Here is a 22,495-nt window from a genome sequence, read left to right on the forward strand (position 1 = left end):
AGCAAGGAAATAATAAAAAATGTCCCACATGTCCTCTGTATAACCACACTCAACTGCGTGCTGCAAGTAAGCCTGGGGATATGAAAAAAGTGAAATATGTCAGATGGATGTGTTTCATTCTGCAGAATTTGGAAAACAAAGGTATGTACACCGTAACATAGGTGTATAACCAGGGTTTCAACGGGCAACTGCTTTAAATGCTGAAAAGGCTTATTGTGTAATTACACAGTTATTGGAAATAATGGAAATTTTGGGGATACCTTCACAAATTAAGACTGATAATGAACCTAAATATATATCTAGTAAGATGAAGCAATTCTTTCCCTATTATACTATAAATCTTTATACTATAAATTATTTATAAAACTTTATACTATGAATCATTTATAAAATCTTTATATTATAAATGATTTATAAAACTTTATACTACAAATGATTTATAAAATCTTTATACTATAGTATAAAATGATCTTTTTATAACTTATATTATAAAAATTTATAAATCATTCATACTATAGTATAAAGATTATTTAAATGATCTCTATATAATTTATACTATAAAGATTTATAAATCATTTATACTATAGTATACTCTAAATGATAGTATAGTATAAATTATAGTATATTATAAAGGATAGTATATGTATAAATTATATCATTTATACTATATATAGCATCATTTATACTATACTATCATTTATACTATATATAGTATCATTTGTACTACACTATCATTTAAATGATAGTATAATATAAAGGATAGTATAGTATAAATTATACCATTCATACTATATATAGTATCATTTATACTGTCCTACCATTTATACTTTACTATCCTTTATAGTATACTAAAGTATAAATGATTTATAAATCACTTATACTATACTATAATTTATACTATACTGTCATTTATTGTATACTCTAGTATAAATGATTTATAAAACTTTATAGTATAAATTATATAGAGATCATTTAAATGATCTTTATGCTATAGTGTAAATGATTTATAAATCTTTATAATAATATAAGTTACATAAACATCATTTTATACTATAGTATAAAGATTTTATAAATCATTTGTAGTATAAAGTTTTATAAATCATTTATAGCATAAAGATTTTATAAATCATGTATAGTATAAAGTTTTATAAAATCATTTATAGTATAAAGATTTATAGTATAATAGGCAAAGAATTGCTTCATCTTACTAGATATATATGTAGGTTCATTATCAGTCTTAATTTGTGAAGGTATCCCCAAAATTTTCATTATTTCCAATAACTGTGTAATTTACACAATCAGCCTTTTCAGCACTTAAAGCAGTTGCCCGTTGAAACCCTGGGTATACACCTATGGTGTGGTGTACATACGTTTGTTTTCCAAATTGTGCAGAATGAAACACATCCATCTGCCATATTAATTGTCCATCCTATGGGCTTAGAGTTGCTCAAGAGTGTTTCGGTTGTGGAAGTACATTGGGGACATGCTGTTGAAGATAGAAGCTATCTTCAAGGACCTTTGTCCTACATTCAAGTTCAGGGAAGCTCTAGGATGGATGGACCATACATGGTCAATCACACAGACATCTGTGTGTCTTACGATGTGATACTTGTTGCCACAGTCTAGGGAGAAAGAACACAAGAGATGAAGTCTTACCACTGTGATACTAGGATGGAAAGATAAGGCTTACCAGAACTCTCCTCAAAGGCTGTTACAAGGCTGATTAACTGTGCAAGAATATGCAAAGGGCAGAGACTTGAAGAAATGGAAGCAGCCTTAAGATCTGTCCAGCTGGTACATACACGAATTAGGGGCTTGAGGCTGCCATGACACAGGGACACAGTGGGTTGCTCCTCCAAGAGTCTCTAGTTAGACTTGTCAGGACACCTATTACACCCTCACAGTGTGGCATGTGGTGGTGAGTGTGGGATCCAATGTGAATGGTCGCCTTGAAGGAACAAGAATAGATATGCAAGAGGTGAGTAACTAGGGCAGAATTGGTGTCAAGAGAGGGCACAGCTACCACTGCAGTCACTCCAAGACTGAGTTTTTCAGGCTTTGTTCTGAGTTGGGTCTGAGGACTCAAGCAATGTAACCTGTGAAGGGTTTGGCATGTGTGTGGGTGCGGGGCACTTGCAAAAGGATGGCAGGAGGCTCCTTCTAAAGAATTCCCATCAGGCTGCTTGTAGGCCTCAATTCTCAACCTGGGAACCCATCTTGGGGCAGGTAGGACAGGCAGACTGGAAACTGTAGCACTAGGGAGAGATTAGTTACAAAGGACAGAAGGAAAAGTGAATAAAATGAAGTGAAGTAATGCACTCACCTGGTGCTGAGGGTGGCTCCAAGGACCCTTTTCATTGGAGTCATGTTCTTACATGAGGCAGCCTTTGTCTTAGCAGGTGGCAGGCAGCAGCAGCACAGATGTCTGAGGCCGTTCATGATTGTCTTCTTCACCTGCTTCCAGCATTGACGCTGGTTGTGGGGAGAAGCTGTGCCAGTGTCCTGAGGCTGGCCAGGTGTGATGTTATCCTCGGTCCCTTGCTGAGGGAGAGCTGTGCCAGCTTCCTGAGCCTGGCCAGGTGTGGTGTCGTCCTCGGTCTCTTGCTGAGGGAGACCTGTGACAGCGTCCAGAGGCTGGCCAGGTGTGATGTCATCCTCGGTCCCTTGCTGAGTGAAAGCTGTGCCAGCTTCCTGAGGCTGGCCAGGTGTGGTGTTGTCCTCGGTCTCTTGCTGAGGGAGAGCTGTGCCAGCGTCCTGAGGCTCGCCAGGTGTGATGTTGTCCTCGGTCTCTTGCTGAGGGAGACCTGTGCCAGCGTCCAGAGGCTGGCCAGGTGTGATGTCATCCTCGGTCCCTTGCTTAGGGAGAGCTGTGCCAGTGTCCTGAGGCTGGCCAGGTGTGGTGTCGTCCTCGGTCTCTTGCTGAGGGAGACCTGTGCCAGCGTCCTGAGGCTGGCCTGGTGTGATGTCGTCCTTGGTCTCTTGCAGAGGGAGAGCTGTGCCAGTGTCCTGGGGCTGTCCAGGTGTGATGTTGTCCTCGGTCTCTTGCTGATGGAGACCTGTGCCAGCGTCCAGAGGCTGGCCAGGTGTGATGTCATCCTCGGTCCCTTGCTAAGGGAGAGATGTGCCAGCTTCCTGAGGCTGGCCAGGTGTCTTGTCGTCCTTGGTCTCTTCCTGATGGAGACCTGTGCCAGCGTCCGGAGGCTGGCCAGGTGTGATGTCGTCCTCGGGCTCTTGCTGAGGGAGAGCTGTGCCAGCGTCCTGAGGCTCGCCAGGTGTGATGTCGTCCTCGGTCTCTTGCTGAGGGAGACCTGTGCCAGCGTCCAGAGGCTGGCCAGGTGTGATGTCATCCTCGGTCCCTTGCTGTGGGAGAGCTCTGCCAGCTTCCTGAAGCTGGCCAGGTGTGGTGTTGTCCTGGGTCTCTTGCTGAGGGAGAGCTGTGCCAGCATCCTGAGGCTGGCCAGGTGTGGTGTTGTCGCCCTCGTTCTCTTCCTCCTTGGTCTCTTCAGTTATGATGGTATCCTCCTTGATCTCTTTTGTTGTGATGGTATCTCCTATGTTGGTGTCTGGTATGATGGTGTTTCCCTCGTTCTCTTCCTCCTTGGTCTCTTTAGTCATGGTTTCCTCCTTGATCTTTTTGGTCGTGATGGTGTCTCTTATGATGGTGTCTGGTATGATGGTGTTTGGTACGATGGGTGTCTGGTATGATGGTGTCCTCCTTGGTCAATTTTAGTGTGATGGTGTGTGGTAGGATGGTTTATTGGGGCAGGTGGGACAGGGAGATTGGAAACTATATCAGTATGGGGAGAAGTTTTACTTTGTGGAAAAGATCATATTTCCTGCCAAGAAACGGGGAGTAAAGGACAATCACTACCCAGAGGGCAGTCTGTGATGTTTATGCAGGCTGGGGGAGAGAGCAAGGGATCAGTGTGCCACATAAAGCTTTAGGGCACCTGTGCACCTCAGCCCTTCCCCTCTGAGGAAGACCCAGTGGAAAGCCAGCCCCTCCTGCCTGGGATTTTACCTGGACAGATCTGCACTGGGATAGGTCCTGTGCAGAATGCTCCTGTGACCACACTGGCTTCTGGACATCTGGCCTGGCTTCCCCGAGAGGCTTTTCACATCTCATCCAGGCTGATCCCCAACCCATGGCCCACAAGCCATGGAGATGGGGCCTGTCGTCTTTAGGACTTCAAAGCAAAAAGACACAGGTAAGTGACTCTTACTGACTTTGAAGCACACAGAACTTTCTGTGCTTGCCCTGCAGCACCAAAGTGCCCTACTGGTCTCTCAGCAATCTCTGCTGACTTTGCCATGCCCCACCTGCTCCTCTTCCTGCTTTATCAGCATGTGTATACAATCTACTTCTTGCTTAACAAGCCTGAGGTCACATTACCGGGATTTCTATGGTATTGGTCTTTCTGAAGTGACAGAGGTTGTTAAGATCACAGGTGTGCCACAGTGGGCAAATTATCATTAGTTACAAAGGACAGAAGGAAAAGTGAATAAAATGAAGTGAAGTAATGCACTCACCTGGTGCTGAGGGTGGCTCTAAGGTCCCTTTTCATTGGAGTCATGTTCTTACATGAGGCTGTCTTTGTCTTAGCAGGTGGCAGGCAGCAGCAGCACAGATGTCTGAGGCTGTTCATGATTGTCTTCTTTATCTGCTTCCAGCGTTGACGACGGTTGTGGGGGGAAGCTGTGCCAGTGTCCTGAGGCGGGCCAGGTGTGATGTCGTCCTCAGTCTCATGCTGAGGGAGAGCTGTGCCAGCATCCTGAGGCTGGCCAGGTGTGATGTCGTCCTTGGTCTCTTGCTGAGGGAGAGCTGTGCCAGCATCCTGAGGCTGGCCAGGTATGGTATTGTCCTCGGTCTCTTGCTGAGGGAGAGCTGTGCCAGCGTCCTGAGGCTGGCCAGGTGTGGTTTCATCCTTGGTCTCTTCCTGATGGAGACCTGTGCCAGCGTCCTGAGGCTGGCCAGGTGTGATGTTGTCGTCCTTGGTCTCTTCCTGTGGGGAAGCTATGCCAGCGTCCTGAGGCTGGCCAGCTGTGATGTTGTTCTCCTGGGTCTCTCCCTCCTCGGTCTCTTCCTCCTCCCTCACTTCAGGCATGGTGTCTTCCTTGATGATGTTTACTCTCAGGGCAATGATTGCTTCCTGAGCATCGATGTCTTCCTGTGTTAGAGTCTTTTCCTCTGCGACTATAGTAGACTCTATCTCTATGACTGTTGTCATCTCCGATAAATCCTCAGAGGAGGAGCTTGAGCTGTCCTCTTCCTCCAGGAAACTCCAGGATTCAGATTGGTGACTATAGGACATGTGGCTCTCTAAGTCACTTGTACCCTCATTCTGGGATGTTCTAGAAGAGTTGGTGTATAGACCCAGAGATATATGGTCACTATCAGTGTGGCTGTCACGTGATCCAACCTGTGAAAAATAAATATTCATTTCCAGGATGCTGCCCTTGATGGACTTAGCAATAGGACAGCCCAGGTGGAGAGGGTGTGTGTCTGGATGGCAGCATAGGGTGGCAGGCATGCTATGGCATCTGGCAAGTTTCCTGGAATAATGCTCCTCCTCTTTTTCCTGGCCCTTAGATGGCAAGGTAAAGGTATAGGGAACAGGTTCAGCTCTCCTTAGGGATCCAGGATAAGTGTAAGGCTCTGTCAGGCGGAGGACAGTGCCTGGCTGCCTGGGTTTCACAGGATTCACCTGGTTGTGGCCATAGTCTCCCGCAGGTGACTGGTTTTGCAATATAAGATAAGTTGCCATCACCTCATCATATTTTTGGTCTCTCAGGGATTCAATGATTACTTCAGGCTTATAGCCCATGACTCTCATGGTCCCGACAATGCTAGGGCTCGGGGTGCCTGGGAGGCTAGGGGTGGAAGTAGGTGGTGAACGTGCCTCACTGGCCCTGATCATGGGGCGCCTCATGATGTCCTTGATGGTGGGCCTTCTTCCGGGATTGATTATCAGTAATTCCAAGATGACATTGAAAATGTCGATAGAAACATGCTTAGGAATGGTGAAGTTGCCTGAGGTGACCTCGTTCCTCATGCCTGCCACAGATTTGGCTTGGAAAGGGAAGTGCCCAGCCACCATGAGAAAGAGGAGAATCCCTAAACACCACATGTCGATGGGGTAAGCATCGTATTCCCCGGGTGCAAAGAGTTCTGGGGCACAATAGGGCAGAGTGCCACAGAAACCCCGCAGCTTCTGCCCAGGAGTTACTTTCACAGCGAGGCTAAAATCAATCAGCTTGGCATTCCCCCTGCAGTCCATAAGGATGTTGGTGGCTTTTATATCTCTATGGACAACTTGATTGTTATGACAGTAATTCACTGCATGCACCACCTGAGTAAATATCCTTTCAGCCTCGCACTCCGGTAGAGACCCCCGTTCCAGGATCCTCCGCAGCAGCTCTCCCTCTGAGGCATGCTCCATCACCAGGTAGGTGATCTCTTCCGTCTCGATCACGTGAAAAAGTTTGATAATATTGGGGTGGTTCATGGATTTCATAACGCTTATTTCACTGTTAAAAATCGAGTTGTACTTCTTCTTATTTCTAAGGAGTTTTACAGCCACACAGGTCACAGTGGGAACATGGAAGGCGAGTTTCACTTCAGAAAAATGTCCGTGTCCCAGAGTCCTCATCATTCTATAGTCGGTGTTGAAGGGGTCCTCCACAGAGGAGCAGGCCTCCATGTCCTGCTTCAGAGTCAGGCCCTCCTCCTTCATATGGCTAGAGCCAAAAAGTTCAATGAGAAAGTTGACAGACTTAAAATCAGGCCTAGGAGAGTATTTAGAGCTATGAATTCCTACATCCAAAAGACTAGGAAAGGAAGGAAGGAAGAGGTCAGACACATTTCAGACCACCTAACTGGGTACTTAAATGCTTAGATAGACAAGAATGAAGTATGTTCCAAAGCAGTGTAGAGCAAAATATGACAGATTGGTTTGACAGGAATCAACTGCAAACTGGAAGAACCAACCAAAGGATTCTAGAAACTGAGAGCCACTGATAAGAAAGGACGGTCATCCCCTAACCCTGAGCTCACCTGTACTGGAAGAGAGCAGGCACGAATAAAATTAGATGCGAGAGAAGTATATAGAACAACAGACACCTCCCAAGCCCAGCAGTGTCCGTGCGGGGCAGCCAGCCCCTGAGTCCAGGTACAACTAGCTCTGCAAAGGACCTACCGAAATTTGGTTCTTAGGATCCAGGTCATGTGGCTCACAATTACTCCAAACCCAGCTCTAGGAGATCCTACACCACGGGCCTCTGAGGGCATCCATACACATGTTCACATGCCCACACGCAAGTGCACTCTCTGCTACTACACATCAATTACATGGTGATAATGTCTATCTATATAATGCTATAGGCAGTTATGATCTCCCACAGAAGAGCTGTACATCAAACCTAGTTCCAAGAATACATGCTCTTGAAATGATGGGCCAGCTCGCCAGATTACCCCATCCGCAAAAATCTTTACTTCAAAACAAAGAGGGTCCCTTACATGAATTGGAGAAGACTTTCTGTGTATAAAATAAACATAATAAAATGTTCTCAGATAGAAAACAGAATGAACTTACTATGATGGTTCAAAATCTTCAAAAATCCAGGAATGTCTTGTCACGGTGCAGAAATCCAGTTACTCTCTATTCTGCTCTGTAAGACAAGAGGAGTGGAGAATGGTGTGAGGGTGTGAGGGAGTGAATAGAAGGAGAGTTTATGTTTATTAAACAAACATAATAAAATATTGTAGGTTAGAGAACAGAAGGCACTTACTATATGGTGGTCAAAACAGCTTCTAAACTGCGAGTATAGTCTGTCACGGGCACAGAAGTCCAGTTGCTCTAAAACCAAGAGCTTCTGCTCTGTAAGACAAGAAGCAGGCTCAGCCAGAGCCTTCAGTGGATAGGTGTCACAATGGCTCCTTGTGGTGTCAGAGCAAGGATTGGACAAGTGGTCACTAGGCACATCCCCATGGTTCCCTCACATTCTGTCCTTAGGGACGGGAAAGCTGGTCTAGGGCAGTGGGGCAGTAGGAGCCTGAGGAAGCTTGTTACACTCCAGTGTCTGTCCACAGTGATGCCCAGAGGCCCACCTCTTCCTGCTAGGCCCACTGTCCAAGGTCCACAGTTTGCCCCACGTGGTGCCACCTGCTTGGAACAATGTTCAAACACTTGATTCTTTGTGGGACTTTTGGCACCCAAACCTTAAGGAGGACACACACACACACACACACACACACACACACACACACACACTCTACATCTAGACATGACACAACTAGCTGTGCCCTGACTGAGAGTACTTCAAGGGTCAGCTGATGGACCTTAGACAAGAGGTTGGGGTGAAAGTCAGGAAAGTCTCATAAAGGATAAACACTTGGCAGTTGGAAAAGCTAGAAAAGTGGAGGCAGGAGGATCAGTTCAAGTTCTCTTGGGCCACACAGGGATGCTGAGGCCAGCCTGTGCTACAGGAGACCCTGCCTCACCAAATACAAAAGCAATAGCAAAGAGAAGATGAGGAAGGACTGCTTTTGTTTTCTGCATGACCTAGGTTCCCAACTGCTTCAAAAGTTCAAGGTTGCTGTTACACGCGGGGCCTAGCCACAAGTGCTTGTGACAACAATGCTTGAGGGTGGAGGGCTGATCAGCCATTTCCATGCTCCTGAAGCTAGGCTGCTGTCATCTCCCACCAAAAGTCATCAGTTTTTCACATTAAGTGGACCTCACAGCACCCACCCAAGCTGCGGGACATACTTCAGAGAAACTGGGTGGAAGTTTACAGGAGGTCAACAAGGATGTTCACTCTTCAGAGAACGTGCATCACTCACTTGAGCACTGGATAGCAAGTCTAGTTAACTAAACCATCACACAATGAAAGGGAGATACAGGTACTGTTCAGCAAAGGGCACCAAAGCACAACTTGCCAGTTCTGTAATCAGATATCAGATTTTTGGAAGTCACAGACCATAGACCCTCCTCTCATCACCAATACCTTGGCAAAACAGAAAGGAACCTGAAGGGCTTTGTTGCTGGACCATGAAGGTTCTGTTACCCACTGCCTTTCCCTAAACATGAACAGATTAAGGTTGGAGGAAGGAGTTTTATCCAAGCCTAGACTTGGAAATTTGGGTAGATTGCCCTTGACAATAAAAAGTCCCCTGCTTCTCCAAAAAGACAGGTGCTTATTTTGGGGCTTGGGGTCTGTGCAGTGCTGGGCAAATAATTCCAGCACTAGGCGGTTTTTGTTCCTGAATATGTTCTTTGACCTGTAGGACCAGCAGAACTCAAGAGCACAGGCTCAACCCTTTGCTTCAAAATCATTATTGCCCTCCCCTCCGGTGCCTGATAACACCTTAGCTCGGTGCCATAATCGCCCTCCTTAAGACAGAAGATAACCCATGAACATACAGCTGCAGGCAGAGAGAAGGACAGAAGTAGGCTGGAGGGACAGGGCATGGCAAGTCTCACCAAGGAAAGTCCCATCCTTCCTCAAAGAACAAGCTCCTTTTAGACTTACACTTATTCTATCCCTGAATTCCTTTTCAGCTGCCCTGTTCCACAATCACCATCACAAGATCTGAGCTGATGCTTGTCTCTAGCTCCTCTGTTGGACTCATGCCTCTTGACCTGCCAGGAAGATCCTGAGATAATCAGCTAGGAGGAGACTTTGTGCTAGAGCCCAGAGACACATTGGTGTCCTTCCTTAAGAGACCATCCTGTGTGTTCATCAGTCCTCTGGACAGGAGTCCACGGCACTTGGCCCGTACTTGTACTTGGGAAGCAAGGTGTTGAACAGCAAAGGGAAAGAGTGAGGGGCTTGGAAGGGGTGGGCAGTTGGCAGTGTCATCAGGGGAATGTATTCAAAGTTCTCCATGTACACGTATGGAAGTGTCACTGGGTGATTGATCACTCGTGTTGTGTAGTTGATATAAATACTGTGATAGCGAGACACAATCAAAGTGAACATGAGATAGATGAAGAATATAACGGTAAGCATAATCATGCCTGAAACCAATGAATGAATAAATACAGGCGATTGCCACAAAACTGACAGTGTTAGAGGGAAACTCAATCTGCTGAGGGTCAACAGGTCTGGTTGTCCTAGGGGAGCTGGCCAATGCTGTGATTCACCAACTCTCAAACCATTCAGTCTAGCAACCAATGGCTGCCACACTTGATGGGACCAAACCCAGTCCCAGTGAGTTCTCTATGTGGCCAGGTTCCACCATTCCTCACAAGGACTCTTTGTGATGTCAGAGCAAGGAACGGCCTAGCCATGCCTGGGCACCAACCACACCGATTCCTCCAGTTTCTGCCTGCAAGGACAGGGAAGGCATGGTAGTAGGAAAGGCAGGTAGCCGAAGGAGTAGGGACCTGAGCCAGCCAGCCAGTTCTGTCCAGTTTTTCCTTGGTGCCAGTGACCCTCTTCCTCCTGTAAGACCCCACTTCCCCACACAGTGCCACATGCCAGGGCCCAGTGTTCAAACACGTGACTGTTTGTGGTACATTTTCCATCTAAAGCAGCAGGCTCCAGAGGGTTGTCCTCAGGTGCGCTGTGGACACTCATGCCCATCCTTTAGGGCACAGGTAGCATGCTTCCCTTTTCCCCTGCTCCCTGGCTCTCTAGCGGCTCTCTGCATACAAAGCTCAGCACATACACACTCATCAAGGACATCAGTTCCTTTCTCATTCGACTCAGGTGAACGAAAAATGGAGAGTGGCCTCGGGCTGAGGTTAGGATGCTGTGGTGGCTAATCACTGTTGTCAAAATGAGTACACCAAGAATTAACTGAGAGGGTGGCTCTCAGGAGTCTATGGGGTGACCCTACCTGAGACTCCTATCAGCAGGGGATATGGAGCCTGATGTGGCCCCCTCCTGCAGCCATGCAGGACTTCCAGTCAAGGGGGCCAGTGGAGGGAACTCACCCACCCACAAAGCCTTCAACCCAAAGTGTGCCCCGCCTACAGGAAGTGCAGGATTAAACAGGGAGCCGAGATGGAGGGAACTGGCAACCAATGACTGACCCAACTTGAGACCGACCCTAGGGGAAAGAGAGGCAACCGTTGACTCTACTAATAATACTGTGCTCTGCTTGCAGATGGGAGCCTAGCATAACTGTCTTCTGAGAGGCTTCATCCAGCAGTGAATGGAAACAAATGCATAGACCCACAGCCAAACACTAGATGGAGTTTGGGGAATCTTGTGGTAGAGTGGGAGGAAGGAGTGAGGGAGCTGGAGGGGTCAAGGATACCACGAGAAGACCCACAGAGTCAACTAAACCAGGTCCATGGGGGCTCACAGAGACTGAATCACCAACCAAAGGGGGATGTCTGGGCTGGACCTTGGCTCCCTACACATATGTAGCAGAGGTGCAGATTGTCCTTCATGTTGGTGCCCTAACAAGGGCTGTCTCTTACTCTGTTGCCTGCCTTTGGATTCCTTTGCCCTAGCTGCTCTGCCTTGTCTGGTGTCAGTGGGAGAGGATGCATGCAGTCCTTTGGGCAACTTGATGTGCCAGGGTGAGCTGGTGCCCATGGGGGACCTCCCTTTATCTGAGGAGAATGGGAGTGGGGAATGGTGTGAGGGCATGTGAGGGAGGGAATAGGAGGACAGTTTATGTTTATGAAACTTACTCTACGGTAGTCTGAAATCTTCAAAAATCCAGGAATGTCTTGTCACTGATGCAGAAGTCCAGTTACTCTCTAACAAGAACTTCTGCTCTGTAAGACAAGAGGAGTGGAGAATGGTGTGAGTGTGTGAGGGAGGGAATAGAAGGAGAGTTTATGTTTATTAAACAAACATAATAAAATATTGTAGGTTAGAGAACAGAAGGCACTTACTATATGGTGGTCAAAACAGCTTCTAAATTGCGAGTATAGTCTGTCACGGGCACAGAAGTCCAGTTGCTCTCCAACCAAGAGCTTCTGTTCTGTAAGACAAGAAGCAGGCTCAGCCAGAGCCTTCAGTGGATAGGTGTCACAATGGCTCCTTGTGATGTCAGAGCAAAGAATGGACCAGTTCCCTCACATTCTGTCCTCAGGGACGGGAAAGCTGGTCTAGGGCAGTGGGGCAGTAGGGGCCTGAGAAAGCTGGTTACACTCCAGTGTCTGTCCACAGTGATGCCCAGAGGCCCACCTCTTCCTGCTAAGCCCACTTTCCAAGGTCCACAGTTTGCCCCACGTGGTGCCACCTGCTTGGAACAATGTTCAAACACTTGATTCTTTGTGGGACTTTTGGCACCCAAACCTTAAGGAGGACACACACACACACACACACACACACACACACACTCTACATCTAGACATGACACAACTAGCTGTGCCCTGACTGAGAGTACTTCAAGGGTCAGCTGATGGACCTTAGACAAGAGGTTGGGGTGAAAGTCAGGAAAGTCTCATAAAGGATAAACACTTGGCAGTTGGAAAAGCTAGAAAAGTGGAGGCAGGAGGATCATCTCAAGTCCTCTTTGGCCACACAGGGATGCTGAGGCCAGCCTGTGCTACAGGAGACCCTGCCTCACCAAATACAAAAGCAATAGCAAAGAGAAGATGAGGAAGGACTGCTTTTGTTTTCTGCATGACCTAGGTTCCCAACTGCTTCAAAAGTTCAAGGTTGCTGTTACACACAGGGCCTAGCCACAAGTGCTTGTGACAACAACGCTTGAGGGTGGAGGGCTGATCAGCCATTTCCATGCTCCTGAAGCTAGGCTGCCGTCACCTCCCACCAAAAGTCATCAGTTTTTCACATTAAGTGGACCTCACAGCACCCACCCAAGCTGTGGGACATACGCCAGAGAAACTGGGTAGAAGTTTACAGGAGGTCAACAAGGGTGTTCATTCTTCAGAGAACGTGCATCACTCACTTGAGCACTGGATAGCAAGTCTAGTCAACTAAACCATCACACAATGAAAGGGAGACACAGGTACCGTTCAGCAAAGGGCACCAAAGCACAACTTGCCAGTTCTGTTATCAGATATCAGATTTTTGGAAGTCACAGACCATAGACCCTCCTCTCATCACCAATACCTTGGCAAAACAGAAAGGAACCTGAAGGGCTTTGTTGCTGGACCATGAAGGTTCTGTTACCCACTGCCTTTCCCCAAACATGAATAGATTAAGGTTGGAGGAAGGAGTTTTATCCAAGCCTAGACTTGGAAATTTGGGTAGACTGCCCTTGACAATAAAAAGTCCCCTGCTTCTCCAAAAAGACAGGTGCTTATTTTGGGGCTTGGGGTCTGTGCAGTGCTGGGCAGATAATTCCAGCACTAGGCGGTTTTTGTTCCTGAATATGTTCTTTGACCTGTAGGACCAGCAGAACTCAAGAGCACAGGCTCGACTCTTTGCTTCAAAATCATTATTGCCCTCCCCTCCGGTGCCTGATAACACCCTAGCTCAGTGCCATAATCACCCTCCTTAAAACAGAAGATAACCCATGAATGTACAGCTGCAGGCAGAGAGAAGGACAGAAGTAGGCTGGAGGGACAGGGCATGGCAAGTCTCACCAAGGAAAGTCCCATCCTTCCTCAAAGAACAAGCTCCTTTTAGACTTACACTTATTCTATCCCTGAATTCCTTTTCAGCTGCCCTGTTCCACAATCAGCATCACAAGATCTGAGCTGACGCTTGTCTCTAGCCCCTTTGTTGGACTCATGCCTCTTGACCTGCCAGGAAGATCCTGAGATAACCAGCTAGGAGGAGACTTTGTGCTAGAGCCCAGAGACACATTGGTGTCCTTCCTTAAGAGACCATCCCGTGTGTCCATCAGTCCTCTGGACAGGAGTCCACGGCATTTGGCCTGTACTTGTACTTGGGAAGCAAGGTGCTGAACAGCAAAGGGAAAGAGTGAGGGGCTTGGAAGTGGTGGGCAGTAGGCAGTGTCATCAGGGGAATGTATTCAAAGTTCTCCATGTACATGTACGGAAGTGTCACTGGGCGATCGATCACTCGTGTTGTGTAGTTGATATAAATACTGTGATAGCGAGACACAATCAAAGTGAACATGAGATAGATGAAGAATATAACGGTAAGCATAATTATGCCTGAAACCAATGAATGAATAAATAGAGGCGATTGCCACAAAACTGACAGTGTTAGAGGGAAACTCAATCTGCTGAGGGTCAACAGGTCTGGTTGTCCTAGGGGAGCTGGCCAATGCTGTGATTCACCAACTCTCAAACCATTCAGTCTAGCAACCAATGGCTGCCACACTTGATGGGACCAAACCCAGTCCCAGTGAGTTCTCTATGTGGCCAGGTTCCACCATTCCTCACAAGGACTCTTTATGATGTCAGAGCAAGGAATGACCTAGCCATGCTTGGGCACCAACCATACTGATTTGCCCAGTTTCTGCCCATAAGGACAGGGAAGGCATGGTAGCAGGACAGGCAGGTAGCTAAAGGAGTAGGGACCTGAGCCAGCCAGTCAGTTCTGTCCAGTTTTTCCTTGGTGCCAGTGACCCTCTTCCTCCTGTAAGAGCCCAGTTTATGTTCAAATATGCGAAGCTCAGTGAGTGGGTAATTCCTTTCCATATTTGATGCAAAAATGGAAAATTAACTTGTTCTTTAGAATAAGCAGTGAAATCCTAATAACACAGTCTCAGTGGAATCAGGGAGGAAAACGCATGCTCAGCTACTGCCAGTGTCATTTTGCTCTGGGGTTTGTGGGGTTCAGGGTAGGGGCAGGAAAACCCGGATGCTCTGCTAAGTCCAACTGAACACTGTTGGGTGTGGAATTTGTGAACACAGCCCCAAGACTAGTTGGGAAAACCTCCCAGGATTAAACTGGTTCACCTGAAGGCAGAGGGTGGTGGCTGTGAAGCAATAGGCTAAGACTATTGAACTCCTTTGGTTTTCCTGATGAGAGAAAATGGATCCCAAAGCCTTTGCAATGGCTTTGCAACCCTCCAGTGTGCTGACCACCATGGTTGATATTGGAGCCTTAAGGATTGCATTCTTGCTAAGAATCCTACAATGACTGTGTCCCCATTTTACAGATGGAAAACTGCGGCTTTTTGATGGTCACCGTTTTTTGTTTTCTTGTTTTTCAAGACAGGCTTTCTCTGTGTAGCCCTGGCTGTCCTGTCGTTTACTCTGTATACCAGGCTGATCTCACTCAGACAGCCACCTTTCTCTGTCTCCCAAGTGAGAGATTAAAGATTTACAACACAGACACACACACACACACACACACACACACACACACACACACCCACACACACATAAAAGCCAGGTGATCAAAAGACCATATAGTTCAGTTCAAAAATCGATTCAAAAATCAAAATTGTATGTAATCCTTATGGTATTAGTAGATTTCCCTGAATCTTAATATAATTGCTGGCTCTCAATATGTAGAATGAGTTGTTTGTCATATAGAAACTGCTGACTTTATTCCTGATGGTTTAGAATTAACTTTATTATTCATGCAACTGCAAAAGGCTTAACAAAAGTAGAAACCCTCCGTTATATATCACGCAGATTCGGTCTCATACAGGCTTTCCAGGTCCATTGGTACAAGCAAATGAGGAAACTGATCAATTACAACACCTCAACATTTTATGAAAGACACGATGTTAAAAGTAAAAGATAATTTTTTTTTTCTATAAATTGAGCAGCAAGCAAAGAAATAATAAAAAATGTCCCACATGTCCTCTGTATAACCACACTCGACTGCATGCTGGAAGTAAGCCTAGGGATACGAAAAAAGTGAAATATGGCAGATGGATATGTTTCATTCTGCAGAATTTGGAAAACAAAGGTATGTACACCGTACCATAGGTGTATACCCAGGGTTTCAAAGGGCAACTGCTTTAAGTGTAATTACAAAGTTATTGGAAATAATGGAAATTTTGGGGATACCTTCACAAATTAAGACTGATAATGAACCTACATATATATCTAGTAAGATGAAGCAATTCTTTGCCTATTATACTATAAATCTTTATACTATAAATGATTTATAAAACTTTATACTATAAATGATTTATAAAATCTTTATGCTATAAATGATTTATAAAACTTTATACTTTAAATGCTTTATAAAATCTTTATACTATAGTATAAAATGATCTTTATATAACATACTATTATAAAGATTTATAACTCATTTATACTATAGTATAAAGATCATTTAAATGATCCCTATATAAGTTATACTATAAAGATTTATAAATCATTTATACTATAGTATACTCTAAATGATAGTATAGTATAAATGATATCATTTATACTATATTTAGTATCATTTATACTATACTACCATTTATACTTTACTTATATTATACTTTATAGTATATGTATAAATTATATCATTTATACTATATATAGTATCATTTGTACTATACTATCATTTAAATGATCGTATAATATAAAGGATAGTATAGTATAAATTATACCATGTATACTATATATAGTATCATTTATACTATACTATCCTTTATAGTATATATAGTATCATTTATACTATACTATCATTTATACTATATATAGCATCATTTATACTATACTACCATTTATACTTTACTATCCTTTATAGTATACTAAAGTATAAATGATTTATAAATCACTTATACTATACTATAATTTATCCTATACTATCATTTATTGTATACTATAGTATAAATGATTTATAAATCTTTATATTATAAATTATATAGAGGTCATTTAAATGATCTTTATACTATAGTGTAAATGATTTATAAATCTTTATAATAATATAAGTTATATAAAGATCATTTTATACTATAGTATAAAGATTTTATAAATCATTTATACTATACAGTCTAGGGAGAAAGAACACAAGAGATGAAGTCTTACCACTGTGATACTAGGATGGAAAGATAAGGCTTCCCAGAACTCTCCCCAAAGGCTGTGCAAGGCTGATTAACTGTGCAAGAATATGCAAAGGGCAGAGACTTGAAGAAATGGAAGCAGCCTTAAGATCTGTCCAGCTGGTACATACATGAGGTAGGGGCTTGAGGCTGCCATGACACAGGGACACAGTGGGTTGCTCCTCCAAGAGTCTCTAGTTAGACTTGTCAGGACACCTATCACATCTCCACAGTGTGGCATGTGGTGGTGAGTGTGGGATCCAATGTGAATGGTCGCCTTGAAGGAACAAGAATAGATATGCAAGAGGTGAGTAACTAGGGCAGAATTGGTGTCAAGAGAGGGCACAGCTACCACTGCAGTCACTCCAAGACTGAGTTTTCCAGGCTTTGTTCTGAGTTGGGTCTGAGGACTCAAGCAATGTAACCTGTGATGGGATTGGCATGTTTGTGGGTGCGGGGCACTTGCAAAAGGATGGCAGGAGGCTCTTTCTAAAGAATTCCCATCAGGCTGCTTGTAGGCCTCAGTTCTCAACATGGGAACCCATCTTGGGGCAGGTAGAACAGGCAGACTGGAAACTATAGCACTAGGGAGAGATTAGTTACAAATGACAGAAGGAAAAGTGAATAAAATGAAGTGAAGTAATGCACTCACCTGGTGCTGAGGGTGGCTCCAAGGTCCCTTTTCATTGGAGTCATGTTCTTATATGAGGCGGCCTTTGTCTTAGCAGGTGGCAGGCAGCAGCAGCACAGATGTCTGAGGCCGTTCATGATTGTCTTCTTCACCTGCTTCCAGCGTTGACGCTGGTTGTGGGGGGAAGCTGTGCCAGTGTCCTGAGGCGGGCCAGGTGTGATGTTGTCCTCGGTCTCTTTTTGAGGGAGAGCTGTGCCAGCGTCCTGAGGCTGGCCAGGCCTGATGTTGTCGCCCTCGTTCTCTTCCTCCTTGGTCTCTTCAGTTATGATGGTATCCTCCTTGATCTCTTTTGTTGTGATGGTATCTCCTATGTTGGTGTCTGGTATGATGGTGTTTCCCTCGTTCACTTCCTCCTTGGTCTCTTCAGTCATGGTATCCTCCTTGATCTCTTTTGTTGTGATGGTGTCTCATATGATGGTGTCTGGTATGATGGTGTCCTCCTTGGTCAATTTTAGTGTGATGGTGTGTGGTAGGATGGTTTATTGGGGCAGGTGGGACAGGGAGATTGGAAACTATATCACTATGGGGAGAAGTTTTTTTTTTTTTTTTAAATATGGAACACTTCACGAATTTGCATGTCATCCTTGCGCAGGGGCCATGCTAATCTTCTCTGTATCGTTCCAGTGTTCCAATTTTAGTATATGTGCTGCTGAAGCAAGCACAAGAAGTTTTACTTTGTGGAAAAGATCATATTTCCTGCCAAGAAACGGGGAGTAAAGGACAATCACTACCCAGACGGCAGTCTGTGATGTTTATGCAGGCTGGGGGAGAGAGCAAGGGATCAGTGTGCCACATAAAGCTTTAGGGCACCTCTGCACCTCAGCCCTTCCCCTCCCCTCAGTGCTGGAGGCTATAAGAACTCACACCCTGCATGGCTTTTACATAGGTGTTGAAGATTCAAATTCAGTCTTTATGCTTGTGCAGAAAGCACTGTTACCTCACCCCTACCCAGCCCAGACCCCTCCACCCCTCCAGCCTCTCATTGGGTTTCAGAAGATTACTGTTTTTTCTTCTTTTTCTGAATGGTCATTCTACACCAATTAAGAATTCTCCACTGTGCCATTCCTCAACCCCTGGCAAACACCATTGCATTTTCCTTTCTTGAAAAATTACAGTACAGTACTCTCAGTTCCACCCCTAGATATACAGAAGCTTGTCATTCTGTGACTGACATGTCACGGGAAGTATGTGTTCCTCTGTGGTGGACCTACACCTACAGGTGGCTTTCCTTCCTGTTTAAGCTGAGTAATAGTTCATGATATATAAAGGCCACACGTGGTTGGTACATTCATCTGCTTACGGACAGAGAGTTATTTCCATCGTGGCTGTGGTTAAGTGCTGTTACTATAAACAAGCAAGCATCTGAGACTTTGAATCAATTATTTTTCCATAACTATGAAAGAACTGTTGATGAATGATATGCGATTTTGTGATAATGCATCCATATTTAATTAGGTAAAATACAAAGTGTTAAGGTGATTGGCTTATTAAAAAGTGCTACACAGTGTAGCTTCTTGATGAGTGCACAGAGCACCCTAATCTGTGATGTGTAACAGGTGGCCCCTGCTGACACCAAGCAGAAATGCGCATGAAGACATTTGGCTCAAATTTCCACAGGTGTTGTAACCCACATTTCAATGGAAGCAGTTTAACAAAGCAGGAGTCATTTGTTCAGTTTTCTGGAGGAGCATGAACACTAGCCTGGGATTCACCATCTGTCAGCGAGCATCTGTCAGTTGGCTCCTTAAGTGAACTCGTCCTTCAATTACTCGTTAAGCATGTGCTGTCCTCCCCACCAAGGATCATAAGAAGCAAGCAATTCGTTTCTCAGTGCCAATGAACAGCAAGGGGCTGACGGTGGCGTAGCCATTGGAGACCATCATGTGGATACTGTGGTGGACTGGGTCACTGTCCTGCATCAGTCTTGAGGCAGATATGATGCAGTCCAAACAGTACATCAGGACGAAGAAGTTCATGACCAGCAGGATGGTCCTGGTGGCCCTTTGCAGTGGGGACACTTTTGCAGAAAGGCTGGTTCTGTGAAGGCGCCGAGCCTGTTTCTTGTGTCTGCACAAGAGAGCCACCATGTACCCACTGCAGAGGGCCATGAGACCTAGAAAAGACACATCTCGAAATATCCTCAGTATGGAAAATAAGGGTCTGCTGCTATACCCCATAGGTAAAATAATGCAAGATTCTGTGACAAATATGAAACCATGTGAGGTGACATTGAACTCAGCAACATAGGAGAAGGAGAAGTGAGCACCACAGGACATGTAAAGGCCCATAGCACAGGAAGGGGGGACAGGCTCTGCTGTGGGGATTTAGGTTTGAACTTTGCCAGACAGGTGCTTCTGGGACTGAGGATGATGGCCTGAAGGATGCTCAGCAGGCAGGTGACACAAAGAGAGAAGCCCCTCAAAAGCCTGTGCAAGTGGAACAGGGAGTTACACTTGATGTCATTCTACATATTCTGAGATGCAAGAATGTCAGCAGCTGCGAATCCAATGACTGTTAGCATCCCAAGGTGGATGAGGGCCAAGAGACTGATGAGTGGGTCAATGATCCGGAGCCTGCTTTCAAGAAGGAACTCAAAAAGGTGGAAGAGGAAGAGGATAATGTTGAAGGAGATCCCAATGCCTACCTCAGAGAAAAATGTATAATGTGTCAACAGCTCCATAAAGGGTCTTGATTCTTCTCATTGTATGAGACAAGGAAATAGAGTAAACATTTGAGAAGAAAGGCAAGAGAAATTATTCATCACAAACAGTAACAGCAACATTGGTACCAAACACTATTGCCTTTAGGAATATTGGTGGGCCCAGCCCAATACACCCCTCTGTACTCAAGTTTTCCTGAGCGCCAAACCTTCTCATTGTCAGTCATGCCTGGATTGTGTACCTATAGGTGCGCTCCCTTGCTGCTTCAAGTTTCCTGTGTATTAAAATGATCATGTATTACAGAAATGATTCCTTACCACTGCCTCATTTTGAGTTTTTGGGGGGCATTGCCTGGTTTTTGTTTTGTCATCTTGTCAGGTATAGGAAAAGCTTCAAAAGTTTTGATTATTTCCCCTTTCTGTTTCCGTTGTTGCACTAAAACACCATAATCAAAACTGGCATAGAGGAGGACAGGGTTTATTTGGATTAACTCTCAGGTCATAGACCATCGTTAATGAGAGGTGAAATCAGGAGCACAAAGCAGATAGTCAAGTCATAGCCACAGTCAAGTGCAGAGAGAGGAGGCTGAAGCCAGGGCTTGGAGGTTAAGAGCTCTGGCTGGTCTTGCAGGGCCTTTGAGTTCAGTTCCAGCATCTAAGTCAACTGGCTTACAGCCACCTGTCACTCCAGCAATAGGGCATGGATGACCTCATCTGGCCCCTAGGGCACCTGCGCTCATCTGCATATAATGCAAACAAATAATTAAATATAAAATTAAATAAATCTTGAGTTAAATTATAAGGAAATGTTGATGAAAGACATTAGATAGAGTATTTACTGTAATATACGTGTTTGGCCTGGAGAGACGGCTCAGTGGCTAAGCCTACATTTAGAATATATGTTTACATGCTGAATTCTGCCCTCTGTGAGCACTGCACATGCAAACAGCACACTGATATATACACAGACATAACACACACACACACACACTTCAAATAAGTAAATACAACACAATTTAAGGTGCCTGTTTATGTTTTCATTCACATTTTTTAAACAGGAAGACAATGTTGCTGTAAATTTGTCCCCTCATTATGGAAAAGGAATTTCATCAGAAAGTTAAGGTGTGTAAGGTGCTTGCTTTCTGTAGCTTATTCTGTGTCCGTGTACTTAAGGATCCATAAGTTCCCCAGAGAAGAGGGATGTGTTTAGCACCCATGAACAAGTTATGCTATTTAAAGTTTCAGAACTGAGGTAGACAATTGTAAAAATCTCAACAAGTGGACTTCTCTTCCATTTTAATTGGCATAGATTTTTACTTAGATGAGGGTTACAGTATCTTAATTCAGCACATCTCTGTGTCCTGCTCTGACCAAGGCAGGATAATTTCCACCTTTTCAAATACTGTCATTTCTCTGTGTTTGACACCTTCAGGTCTTTGTGTTCCTTTGGAACATGCAAGCACTTGGTGTGGACAACAGCTATGCTGCAGTGCTCTAAGGCATGAGCACCATGACCTCACACAGCCTCTGCTCTGAACCTAACTTTCAGTCCTGTTCCACTGTCTCTTTCTGGAATTGACTGACCATTCTTCTTGCTATTTTGTGTAATCAGCTTTCATCTTGACTGAGAACAGACAGTTGGCTCCCATCAAAAGCTCAGCAAAGATGTCAATCATAGACATTTATCTGTTTCAGTCTTTAATGGGTTACAGTTGATCACTAGGACCCAGCACAACCTTTGTGACATGCATGTATTTTAGTACATGTGTTTAATAAAAGGGAAAAAGGAATATTGAAATATATTGTTTGTATATATTATACACTGGTAATATCATAAGAGTAACTTCAGATCTAGCTCCCTGCTCCTTTACCTCATTTTAAACACAAGATTACAGACATAGCAATATAATCCTCATACCATCCCAAACTTTAATTACTTGTGAATCAAAGGTGGTGGATGCTGTCATTTTCAGTGTGGTTTGGCTAACTGCCCTTACAGATATTAAGGGACAGGGTTGTCTGGGTGCTGTGGGCCTACAATAATGATTATGATTTGTGAGTTTATTTATAATTACTTTAAAGCCACTGCAAAGGTTTTTCTACAGGTTAAATTCACAGATACAGCAAAGGGAAAAGTAGCCCTTTTCTCCAGAGTACAGTCCAGTTATACTCTGTTGGCATCCCAGGCACCAGGTCACCTTCCTCAATGCAGCCCCAGGAAATGCTGTAAAAAATATTCCATTAGTCATCTATTACAGACAACTAAACCAGCAATCACGTTCCTCAGGCAAACATGGCTCACATA

General features: G+C 44.7%; 2 pseudogenes; both read right to left on the reverse strand.

The window, feature by feature from the left end:
- Nucleotides 1-5,830: 5,830 nt before the first annotated feature.
- On the reverse strand, nt 5,831-6,734 carry LOC132654046 (sperm motility kinase-like; annotated as a pseudogene).
- An 11,344-nt stretch (nt 6,735-18,078) lies between these two features.
- LOC132654389 (U6 spliceosomal RNA) lies at nt 18,079-18,193 on the reverse strand (annotated as a pseudogene).
- Nucleotides 18,194-22,495: the final 4,302 nt, after the last annotated feature.

Source organism: Meriones unguiculatus, chromosome 5 (genome assembly GCF_030254825.1).
Source record: "Meriones unguiculatus strain TT.TT164.6M chromosome 5, Bangor_MerUng_6.1, whole genome shotgun sequence".
Taxonomy (NCBI): Eukaryota; Metazoa; Chordata; class Mammalia; order Rodentia; family Muridae; genus Meriones; species Meriones unguiculatus.